We start from the raw sequence: 13,170 nt of genomic DNA, 5'->3' as shown, positions 1-13,170 counted from the left end.
AATATTATATTATATACAATTTATAACAATTTTTTAACTTTCTAATTAGATTACAACAACAACAACCCAATAAAATCCCACAAGTGGAGTCTGGGGAGAGTAGTGTGTACGCAGACCTTACCCCTACTCTGGAACTCGAACTCGAATAATGACTGTGAGCCTGACCGGGAATCCCGCCGGAATACAAAGATATAAAGAGTTATTTATAAGAAATACAAACATTTTTAAAATACTACATTATATACAATTTTTTAACTTTCTAATTTAGATTATATACCACTTTAACATCCCCTAAAATATCTCATGTTAACACGTGAAAATAGGAATTGTCTTTATAACTACCAGTATCTTAAATGCTTAATTTTCTCCTAAAAATACACCCATTTAATATAGAATTAGGGATTGCTTTTACCTGGTGTGATCTGTGTTTTCGCTTATTATTAATATTTCAGATTGAGTTAACAATTGACATTTCAATAAATTTCTTCACCATTTTACCCTTCCAAGCAACTAGGAAAATTCCATGATGTTTCCAACTTTATCTTTAATCCCAAAATAAAAGGAATCTAGCTTGATCTTTGATGTATCAAGCTATATGAAGAGTATATATATATATAATACGGTATATACGGATGGTATATGGTATAAGTGTACTTCATACCAAAAATATAGGATATTTGATATACAACAACAATAACAAACCCAGTATATTTCCACAGGTGGGGTCTAGGGAGGGTGGTGTGTACGCAGACCTTGAAGATAGAGATTTTTCCAATATAGCATCGGCTCAGAAAAGGAGGGAGAAAAAGAATATAGTATATTTGATATAATATATGTAAATATATTTGATATATTAGTGCAAATGTAAAAGGAAAAATCTGTTATACATCAAGTACATATACGATATATTACTACAAATGTTGATTTTATACATTATATGTATTCAAGTAATTAGCGCCTACACGCCTCAGGTGGGTTTGGACGAGGAAGTTAAAAGGCGTTTCTAGGACGACTTAGATGGGTTGGTGCTGGGAATTCCGCACACCAAGAAGCTTATCATAGGAGGAGATTTTAATGGCCACATTTGGCCGTCGTCTGGAGGTTATGACGGGGTGCATGGCGGCTTCAGTATTGGCGTCAGAAATGGAGGAGCTACATTGATGTTAGATTGTGTTAAAGCATTTTATTAGGTGATTGCTAACTCATGTTTTCAAAAGGAGGAGCACTTGGTCACCTTCCAAAGTACCGTGGCCAAGACCTAGATTGATTATCTACTACTCAAGAGGTGTGATAGAGGTTTATGCACGGATCTCACGACCCAACATAGGCTATTGGTTATGGGCTTGGCGATCATGCGGATGAGAAAAAAGAGGGTTGTGGCTGGTTTACCTAGGATCAGATGGGGTGCCCTAACTAAGGACAAAGCCTAGGAGTTAGGGGAGAAGCTACTGGCTATGGGGGCCTGGAGGAGTAGTGGGGACGCGAATTGTATGTGGACCACGACTGCGAATTGTATTAGAGGAGCTGCGAGAGAGGTGTTAGGGATCTCGAAGGGCTTCTCTGGTGGCCATACTGATGGTGGAATAAAGAGGTCCAAGAAAAAGTGGAAGCCAAGAAAACAGCGTATTTGAAGCTAGTAGAGAGCGTAGATGAGGTGGAGATGAGGGCTAACAGGGAGTGGTATAAGAAGGCTAAGAAGGAGGCAAAGTTAGCGGTTATTGAGGCTAAAACAGCAGTGTTGGGACGTTTGTATGAGGAGATTGGGGAAAAAGGCGGGTATAAGAAGTTGTACATGCTGGCCAAAGTGAGAGAAATGAAGGCTCCTGATTTGGATCAAGTGAAGTGCATTAAAGACGAGGAGGGTAGAGTTTTGATGGATGAGGCGCAGATATGGCAGTCATACTTCCATAAACTCTTGAATGAAGGGGGAGATAGGAACATTGAGCTCGGAGATTTGGAGCACTTCGGGAGTCATCGCGATTTTGGGTTCTGCAGGCGCATTAGAGTGGGGGAGGTCGGGGGGACGATGTGTAGGATGAGCAGGGTAGAGCGATCTGGCTAGAAGAAATCCCTGTAGAATTCTGGAAGAGCGCAGGTAAGGCGGGCTTGGAATGGCTCTTTAGGTTGTTTAATGTCATTTTTAAGACGACGAAGATGCCTGAGGAGCGGAGGTGGAGTATGATGATTCTATTGTACAAGAACAAAAGTGATATCCAGAATTGGAACAATTATAAGGATATTAAGCTGCTAAGTCATAAGATGAAAGTTTGGGAAAGGGTGGTGGAAGGGAGGGTGAGGAAGAGTGTGTCTATTTTCGAGAACCACTTCGGTTTCATGCTGGGTCATTCGACTACGGAAGCCATTTATGTGGTGAGGAGATTGGTGGAGCAATATAGGCCAATAAAGAAGGAAAGCATATGACAAAGGGGTGCTTATAGCATATATTAGGGTGATTATAGCATATACTAGGGTGATTATAGCATATATTAGGGTGATTAAAAACATATATGATCGAGCTAAGACACAAGTGAGGGCAGCAGGAAGATACTCAAAAAAATTCCTGGTTGTGACGGGGTAGCATCAAGGATCATCCCTTAGCCCGTTCTTATTTTTTGTGGCGATGGACGCATTGACGGGACACATTCAGGGGGAGGTGCCATGGTGTATGTTATTTGTTGATGATATAGTTTTGATTGATGAGACATGGTGTGTTGTTAACGAGAGACTGAAGATTTGGAGACAGACTTCTTAAGTCTAAAAGTTTCAAGTTGAGCAGACGGTGTACTTGGAGAGCAAGTTTAGCGACGTTACCCTGGAAGCGGGCATGGATGTGAAACTTGATACACAAGTCATCCCAGGAGAGAGAGTTTCAAGTATCTTGGGTCTATAATACAACGTGATGGGAAAATTGACGAGGATGTCACGCACCGTATTGGAGCAGGGTGGATGAAGTAGCGGCTCACTTCCGGCGTCTTGTGTGATAAGAATGTGACATTGAGACTTAAGGGTAAGTTCTACAAAGTAGTGGTTAGACCGACCATGTTGTATGTGGTAGAGTGTTGGCCGGTCAAGAAATCGCATGTCCAAAAAATGAAAGTAGCCGAAATGAGGATGTTGAGAGATGGATGTGTGGACATACAAGGTTGGATAAGATTAGGAATGAAGTTATTCGGGAAAAGGCAAGAGTGCCCCCCATGGAGGATAAGATGCGAGGCAAGGCTTCGATGGTTCGGGCACTTAAAAGGAGAAACACAGATGCCCCAGTCAAGAGGTATGAGAAGCTGTCATTGGGGGGTCAAAGGAGAGGTAGAGGTAGGCCAAAGAAGTCTTGGGGAGAAGTGATTAAGCGAGATATGGCACAACTAGAGCTTACTGAAGACATGACTCTTGATAGGATGGTGTGGAGGTCGAGGATTAGGGTAAAAGGTTAGTGGATAGTCGAGTGTCTTCCTTTGTCTTCTTCAGTTCTACAACATCAGTGTTAGTTTATTATCATTTTATTCTTAGATTGCTATTACTACCGTTTAATTGCTACCTTAGCTTCGGCCCTCTTTTTATCTTGTTGTTGTTTATACTTGTTGTCATTACTTCTTTTTATCTTTTCTTTAGTCGAAGGTCTTCCGGAAATAGCCTCTCTGTCCAGGGTAGGGGTAAGGATGCGTACATCTCACCCTCCCCAGACTCCGCTTGTGGGAATCACTGGGTTTGTTGTTGTTATAAAGTTTAAAAATATATTAACTTTACCGCTATAGCATTTGAATGATATGAAACACAAAATAAAAATATATAGTTTTTTATACAAATAATTTAAATTGACCAATTAAAACAAATAACAATACCTAATTAGATGAAAAATAGATTCAATGAGGTCTCAAATGAAATTACGAAAAACTATTTATATACAATATTAATAGTTTGATTTGTTATTTGTCTATCATCTATCATAAATTAAAATCTTCAACTCTTTCTATTTGTCAACCGTGAGAGAGCAATATAATATTGTGCTTATGTTAATAGTGATTTCTTCAAAAATAATCCCACGTGAGATAATGATTGACCTCAATTTTATGATGTACCTCTTCTTGTTTTTGTTTTGAAATTTTTTGGATTTTCAATCTTACTTTTTAAATTTGACTAAATTATTTTCTCAAGTTTGAATTTTTATGTTGCTACTACTACTGAATGCACTAATTTTTCTTTTTCAATGTCGTTTCTTATTCTCTTGTTCATCTGTTAACTTTGTTTAATTTATTTTTTTCTTCTCTTTTTTTTTTTGGTTACAAATATAGCAGAACGTGAAGTTATTGCACCAAACAACAATTTCATACCACTTCAACACTTAACAAGCAATATGTTTTCAAGATAATAGTCAATATATATACTCTTTTTTTGTAATTAGCAAAATATTTCTAATATATGTATTAGGACATCTATATATGTTATCATTCATAGAACTATAAGAAATACAAATCAAACTTTAGTATTACCATATAATAGATGAAAATTTAGAAAGAGATAAATCAAAAAAGATATGTCAAGCTTGAGATTACTAAAAACACGAATATGAATGAAATTATAAACTCATCAAACGGACGTCTTGGTCATGAAACTATATTTCACACTTCGCACTTCAACTACACAGGATAATATGAAAGTTATCACAAATATGTATCGTAATTGTAATTTTAATATGGTTTAAATTAAGCAAATCAATACTGCTATGAAAATGAAGCATTAAAAATTTGGCATAAGAAGGACATCCAGAAAAAACTAGGAAAAGCTTCCAGGAATACTTCTTCTTCGTATAGTGGAACATTTACTTTCCTAGAAAAAAGTTGAAATATACATTCTTTAGTTTTCTCCTTTTAACCATTGTCTGAGAATTATGCGTTGATGAATATTGCTTGAAATCTTTTTATATAAATCATATAAAAAAGTTCAGTCTATTAGATAAACCCCGTCAAAGAAACAAAAAGGGTATCTAGGCACAAGAGACATAAAATAAAATCCACCTTTGGTTTTGATTATAACTTTCTATATTTTTATAATATATTTTATCACATTTTAGATTTATTTTCATTTTTCAGCACTATTTTCTTAGGGGTCTATTTATTTTCGTCCTTTCTCTTTTAACTTCGTATAACCATCATCAATCTTTTTAAAAAAAATCTGATTCTCTCAATTGATCCAATTTGTCAGTAACTTTGTATGTCATTTCAATTTCCTCTATGTCCATTGACTTCTTTTGATGTATCACGTGTTGTATGTTGTAGTTAATTAATGTTAATATCTTTGAGCCCAAACCCCGTTTGGATTTCTACCCTAAACCTAATTTCTTAAGAAACTTCCATTATACTTTTATTTTGCTCAACTAAATTCAAAAAAAAAAAAAAAAAAACACTAAACTCGTTCAAGCCTCGCTTTAAACTTTCCCCGAAATCTCAAACAAATCCGGTGAAAAACAGCTTAACATCAACGTAGATCAAATAATGAATTCAAACAAAGAAACATCTTATAATGGAATAGAGGAAATTATGTAAAAGAAAACGGAAGAATACGAGATATATTAGTAAACTAAAAAAAAGGAAGGAAAAGAAATGTACCTTAAAAATGGAAGCCCCTTTAAAACTCTTGAAATCTGGCGTTATACCGGAACTTGACAGGAACTCGAACTATGAACGCGAGCCTGACCGGAAATCCCGCCGGAAATGAGTGACGAACCCCTTTTTTGTTGATGAAATGGAGTAACTAATGCTGGAAATTGTTTGGGCGGTGTTTGTGAGTACGTCAGTCGATAGTCAGGCGTATGTACTGTATTGGGATATCAAAATTGGAGAAGAGAATCTGATTGAGAGATTGAAGGATAGCCAATAGTGAAAGGGCGTACGTTGCTGTGAGTGATTTTCTACGTGTGAAGTGGTGATTTCTTGAATTTTCTCTAAGAAGAACAACGAAGGGAAGTGATTCTCCGTGGGAAGGGCGTAGTGTATTGTCCTGATGCTGTAAAATGAATGTAATGTAGGTGTTTGTGGAAATGTCCACGAGAGCCGCTGGAGATGAAAATAACTGGAGAAAAGGGTTGACAGGTGAGTGGAGTGAGGGTTTTTTTGGAGGTGGAAATTAACTGGTGGAGAAGAAGAGGTGTAATGAAAACAGGGGAAGTGACTGGTGGTTGCTGCTTCTAACGGCGGCTGACAATGTAGTGGTTATTTGGGCCTTTTATTATGGCTGGACGGTGGAAGGAGATGGTGGTTTAGTGGGTTTTTCTGGCTGTGTGGTGTTCAGGCGGTTGAGAAACGGTTTTTCAGTGGTTCTTGTGTAATGATGAGGGAATATATTATTTTGCCCTTGTAGAATAGAAGAACAGTTTAGAGCATAAACAAAACTTAAAAGCAATGTGTCATTATTTAGCTCTTTTTAGTAGTAATTACATTGTTGCAATGCTCGTAGATATTTTTTTTTCCAATAATACGTTACAATAATTTAAACTTTTAATTAGCTTGGCTATGCCTTCACCTTAATCTAAATATGGAAATAACAACTTTGTTCGAAATTCGAATGCTATAATTCAAACAACAAAACAAATTCATTTTTTAGCCGGAAGATCAATATTGGATCTTCAATCCTTATCAGGGTTAGTTTAGATAAATATTTTGTTTTTTCTTTCGTATCGCTCTCTTTTATATTCCTTTGTGCTTGAGGGAGTTAGGAAATATTTTTTCTTTTTCTGATCATGCTACATTCTTTTCAGTAGTTTATTCATTGGATGTGAGTTCGAGTCTTCCCAAGAGCAAGGTGGGAAGTTCTTGGAGAGAAGGATGCCGAGGGTCTATTTGGAAACGGGCTCTCTACCCAAGGATAGGGGTAAGGTCTGCATACACACTACCCTCCCCAGACCCCACTAAGTGGGATTATACTGGGTTGTTGTTGTTGTTGTATTCATTGGATGATGCTTGTTTGACATATTCTTTTAATGGAAAAACTGATGATTGCAAGATTAATACTCCGAAGGAAGGAAGATCTCTTTTGCAAGATAAGGTTAAAAATTAAAATGATGAAAAATGATAAAAATAATTTACCTTAAAATGATAAAAATAATTTACCTTAAACACTAACCACTTCTTCGGTGGAGGAATTAGAAATTGTGATGAGTCATCACTCGTTTTGAAAAGCAAATTCTGTGTTCCGATACTTTAAAAATCTCTTTTTATCTCACCTTGATTTGCGTGTGTAGTCCGGACGCGTTTTCGGAAAGCTTTTATGTGAAAACTAAGTAAAATATGGAAATTAGCTTTTAAAATTGAATAAAGTTGACTTTGGTCAACATTCTTGGTAAACAGACCCGGACTCGTGATCCGACGGTCTTGTAGGGTCTGTAGTAAAATATAGGACTTGGGCGTATGCTCGGAATCGAATTCCGAGTTCCCAAGCCCGAGAAATGAATTTTTAAAGAAAAATTATTTTTTGGAAAATATAAAGGTTTTTAGAAATGAATTGATGCATTTCTTGATGGTATCGGGCCCGTATCTTGGTTTCAGAGTCCGGTACAAGTTTTTTTCCATGGTTTCTGGGCATCGCTTTGCGAACCCGACTAGCTGTACCCACCGGGTCCCGGTGTTTCAAGGCGGGTGCACCACGGTTAGTTCCACGGGGCCCTAGAGACGCGGCCGGTTTGTAATGCCTCCAGTGGCTATGCTGGGCTCTAACTAGCGACCTGAAGGACTTTGTCCTCAAGCCTTTACCAACCGAGCTACTCCTCAGGGTTGTCCGGTACAAGTTTGAAATAATAATTAGGTTGAATCTGTAAAGTATGGTAAAGATCGGAATTGGTTTGGTATAAAACGGACCTATAGTTGAGAAATTGGAATTTTTGATGTTTTTGAGTGGTTTCATGAATTTGGGGTTTAATTCATAGTTGTTGATATTATTGTGATGATTTGATTGCACGAGCAAGTCTGTATGATGTTTTTGGACTTGCGTGCACTTTTGGTTTGGAGCCCCGAGGGCTCGGGTGAGTTTTGGATAGGCCACAGAGTGAATTTGGACTTAGGGAAATGGCTGTTGCAGGTTCAGCTACACAGCTCTGATCTCGCAATTGCGATGTCAGGCTTCACAATTGCGAGCCCAATAGGCTTGGCAATTGCGAGGGCTTGATCGCATTTGCGAAGAAAGCCTTGCCTGCCAGTGTTCGCAATTGCGAACCACCCTTCGCAAATGCGAAATCATCAGAAAATGCCCAATATCGCAATTGCGACTATTTCGCAATTGCGATGTCACGACTCATTTCCATAATAGGTCATGATGGCGCCCAACAACCTTGCCGGTCAAGCCAAGTGCGGAAAACATTTCTAAGTTTATCAAACATCATAATTTTTAAGAAAAGATAAGGGATCCCAATGGGGTTTTAGAAACCAAATACAGTAAGAAATGTAGGAAGCATACTAATACAACCCAAAATTAGTCTACTAATGTGTGTGCCAGAACCTGGTGTCACAAGCTACGGGTAACTAGTAGAATATACACAAAAGAATACTATACTATCCTACTGTCTGAATCAGGATAGACAGAAAACAAAAGTACAAAGAAGACTTCTTCGGCTGCAGATCGTCATGAAGGAGAAGCAGCTCACCGTAGAAGTCCTAGATGGCTCACTGATGCTCACCCGAGTAATAACCAGATCCACCTGCCTCAGATCCTGTACATTTAAGTACATAAGTGTAGCATGAGTACATAAACAACATGTACCCAGTAAGTATCCCGTCTAATCTCGAAGAAGTAGAGACGAGAGGTAGACTTGATACTTACTAAGGTCAAATAATATATGAAATATTTTATAAGCATGGAAGGCTACTAGTATCAACAGTTTATGGCAAGAGGCATAAGTCATGTTCTTACAATATCATGATTTAATATTTTCATTTTGTGTATAATAACAAAACAAGGTGAGTATAAGTTTCCACACAATAATCATGCGCACAGTATACCGAGGCGACGGCCCGAACCAACATAAAGAAACTGTGCACTTGCCGAGGATCGACGGTGCGCCTATAGATGCATCTATCCATACCGAGGCGATCGGCCCGATCCACAAATATCAAGCAAATATCAAGAATACACACGAAGGCAATAAATATCCAATTATGTCATACAAGAGTTCAACAAGTATACAAGTTTACTTTTATCTTCTTTCAAGCCTCTAGTATATCCTGGGCTATCTCATTAGCAAGATGATATAGAGATGTTCATAGATAAAGCATGATGTGGGTCCTAAACTACCCGGACAATCAATATAGTAGTAGCTACGCACGGGCTCTCGTCAGCTTGTGCGCACGTAGCCCCCGCATTTAGCAACAATTATACATTTATTAATCCTATATGGACATTTCCCTCTTACAAGGTTAGAAAGGAGACTCACCTCGCTCCGAAGCACACTTCCAATATCAAGAACAAGCCAAAACCCTCAACGCGAAGCCGAACGAGCACAAACTACTTAAACAACGTAAGAACTAGTCAATAAGGCTCACAAGGTTGAATTCTAACTATTTAAGTGATTTCCCAACCTTTCCCACACGTTTCCTAAATTCCGACCCCGGACCCGCGTGCCCAGATTCCGAGATTTTTCGAAGGAAGTTGTTCTCTACAACCTAAGGATCACTAATCTATGATTTCCGGTTCATTACATAGCGAATTACGTGGTTAAATATTAGTTTTATTAAAACTCTAGGTCTAGCTCTAACCTTTGATTTTTACTTAGTTTTTAGTGTTTAATCTACCTAATATACATTTAATTAGACTAGTAATGGAGGGAGGTTACTTACCTTACACAACTATGCTGAAATCCCCTCTTTGGAAGCACCCCAATCGCCCAAGTGTAGAGAAAATGGGAGATGAATGCACTTGAGCCCGTATTAAATGAGCTCACTGCCCCAGCGATTTCCGCTTCTACGGTCCCGCACTTGCGGAAAATGGGCCGCTTCTGCGGCTTTAGGAAAAGAGGGCTGGACCATATCTGCGGTCTGGGGGCTGCATAAGCGAAACCGCTTATGCGGTTTCTGGGCCGCTTCTGCGGTTTTCCCCTGGGCCTGCCTTGGCCGCTTCTGCGATCAAGTGACTGCATCTGCGGTCCCGCTTCTGCGGTCCAAGAACCGCAGATGCGGTTATGACAGAAGCAGCACACTTCAGGCCTTTTTCAAATTCTAACTTCACTCGAGGCTCGACCATTTGACGCTCGGGGCTCCCGAGCCCCGCCCGAATATACCGACAAGTCTGAAATCACGAGGCGGACCTACTCGAACCCTCGAAACACTCAAAATAATGCTAAATCGAGGAATCAAAACCCAAAACCAATTGAATCAACTCATTGAACTTCAAGTTCTTAATATCCTTTTAACGGGTCAAAACTCCCTTAAACTACTCGGATTGACACCAAATTTACGGGTAAGTCTTAATTAATATTTTGGATTTGTACCAAGTTTCGGAACCAGAATCCGAACCCGATACCTAGGATTTCAATGAATATTTAGATTCTTTAATTCTTTAAAACTTCGATTTAACAATTTTACGTAAAAATTCATTACTCGGGCCAGGGACCTCGGAATTCGATTCCGAGCATACGCCCAGGTCCATATTTTCCCACGGACCCTCCGGGACCGTCAAATCACGAATCCGGGTCTGTTTCCCAAGAAAGTTGACCGAAGTCAAACTTGGCCTTTTGAGAAATTCTTAAAGGAGTAATTGGATATATTTTTTACTCAAAACCCTTCTAACTTCCGAACCAACTGTCCCCGCAATTCATGAATTAGCTAAAGCGAGTGCGGGAAGTTTTATTTAAGGGAACGGGGTTCTAAACAGTAATATGACCAGCCGGGTCGTTACATTCTCCACCTCTTAAACAAAAGTTCGTCCTCGAACGGACATAGAAAAGTACCTGGACTGCTGAATAAGTGGGGATATCTGCTCCGTATGTCCTTCTCGGACTCCCAGGTCGCCTCCTCAACCGGGTGGCCCCTCCACTGGACCTTTACCGCATAAATCCTCTTGGATCTCAACTTGCGATCCTGTCTGTCAACAATGGCAACTGGCTCTTCCTCATAGCCCAAACTCTCATCTAACTGAATGGTACCGAAGTCCAACACATGTTATAGATCGGCATGATACTTCCGAAGCATCGATACATGGAAAACTGGATGAACTCCCGATAAACTAGGAGGTAAAGCAAGCTCATAGGCAACCTCTCCAACTTGCCTCAACAGCTCAAAGGGACCGATAAACCTGGGGCTCAACTTGCCCTTATTCCCGAACCTCATAATACCCTTCATTGGCGAGACTTTCAAGAGAACGTTCTCGCCAATCATGAATGATACATCACGCGCTTTCTGATCCGCGTAACTCTTCTGTCTGGACTGAGCTGTGCGAAGCCTCTCCTGAATCAACTTCACCTTATCTACCGCATCCTGTACCAAATCCGTACCAAGTAACTTAGCCTCACCAGGCTCGAACCACCCAATAGGAGAACAACAACGTCGACCATATAAAGCCTCGTACGGGGCAAGAACTGATCCCACTGCCCTCCAAAGTCAATAACACATGCCCTAAGCATATCCTCCAAAATCTGAACTTTCCGCTCCGACTGCCCGTCGGTCTGAGGATGGAATGTTGTGCTGAGCTCTACATGGGTCCCCAACCCACTTTGAACGGCTCTCCAAAAATGGGAAGTGAACTGAGGGCCTCGGTCTGATATAATGGAAACCGGTACGCCATGCAACCGGACTATCTCCCGAATATAAATCTGAGCATACCTCTTCGTTGTATAAGTAGTCGCCACTGGAATGAAGTGAGCCGACTTGGTCAACCTGTCCACAATAACCCAAACTGAATCAACCTTCCGCAAAGTCTGAGGTAACCCAACTACGTAGTCCATGGTGATGTGCTCCCACTTCCACTCCGGAATAGGCATCTGCTGAAGTAGGCCACCCGACCTTTGATGCTCATACTTGGCCTGCTGGCAATTCAAACATCTGGCTACATACTCCACGATGTCCTTCTTCATCCTCCGCCACCAGTAATGTTGCCTCAAGTCACGATACATCTTCGTGGCACCCAGATGGATGGAGTACCTCGTACTGTGGGCCTCCTCTAGAATCCTCTCCCTCAAGCCATCAACATTAGGAACACATACACGGCCTTGAAGCCGTAACACACCATCCTCGCCAATAGTAATCTCCTTGGCACCTCCTTGAAGTACCGTCTCTCTGAGAACTACCAAATGTGGATCATCGAACTGTCGGGCCTTAATCTGCCCCAATAACGAAGACTGAGCAACCACATATGCTAGAACTCGGCTGGGCTCCGAAATGTCCAACCTCACAAGTCTGTTAGCCAAGGACTGGATGTCCAAAGCTAATGGTCTCTCCTCAGCAGGAATGAATGCCAAACTACCCATACTCTCCGCCTTTTTGCTCAAGGCATCCGCGACCACATTCGCCTTACCCGGATGATAAAGAATGGTAATGTCATAATCCTTTAGTAACTCAAGCCACCTGCGCTACCTCAAATTAAGGTCCCTCTACTTGAACAGATGCTGCAAGCTGCGATGGTCGGTGTAAACCTCACATGACACCCCATACAAATACTGCCTTCATATCTTAAGAGCATGAACAACCGCCGCCAACTCTAGATCGTGCACAGGGTAATTTTTCTTATGGACCTTCAGCTGACGTGAAGCATATGCAGTAACTCGTCCCTCCTGCATTAATACACATCCCAAGCCAATGCGGGAAGCGTCGCAATATACAGTATACATCCCCGAACCGGAAGGCAATACAAGAACTGGTGACGTAGTCAAAGCCGTCTTGAGCTTCTGGAAGCTCTCCTCACACTCATCGGACCAACGAAATGGGGCACCCTTCTGGGTCAGCCTGGTCAAAGGTGATGCGATCGATGAAAACCCCTGCACAAATCACTGGTAGTAACTTGCTGACCCTAGGAAACTCCTGATCTCGGTCACTGAAGTAGGACGTGGCCAACTCTAAACTGCCTCAATCTTCTTGGGATCCACTTTAATACCCTCCCCCGACACAACATGCCCCAAGAATGCCACTGACTCTAGCCAAAACTCACACTTGGAGAACTTAGCATATAGCTTCTGCTCTCGCAAGGTCTAAAGCACTA

At 40.5% G+C, this 13,170-nt stretch overlaps 1 protein-coding gene across 1 annotated transcript in view; it reads right to left on the bottom strand.

Moving 5' to 3' along the window:
• Positions 1–5,671, bottom strand: part of LOC109228588 (probable serine/threonine-protein kinase ifkC) — a 28,602-nt gene extending 22,931 nt beyond the window's left edge. Inside the window, exon 1 of the mRNA XM_019393727.1 lies at positions 5,604–5,671. The gene's annotated coding sequence lies outside the window, so the exon portion shown is untranslated. The remainder of the gene's footprint in view (positions 1–5,603) is intronic.

This window comes from Nicotiana attenuata, chromosome 7, assembly GCF_001879085.1.
Source record: "Nicotiana attenuata strain UT chromosome 7, NIATTr2, whole genome shotgun sequence".
Taxonomy (NCBI): Eukaryota; Viridiplantae; Streptophyta; class Magnoliopsida; order Solanales; family Solanaceae; genus Nicotiana; species Nicotiana attenuata.
This window is presented reverse-complemented; position numbering and strand designations above follow the sequence as displayed.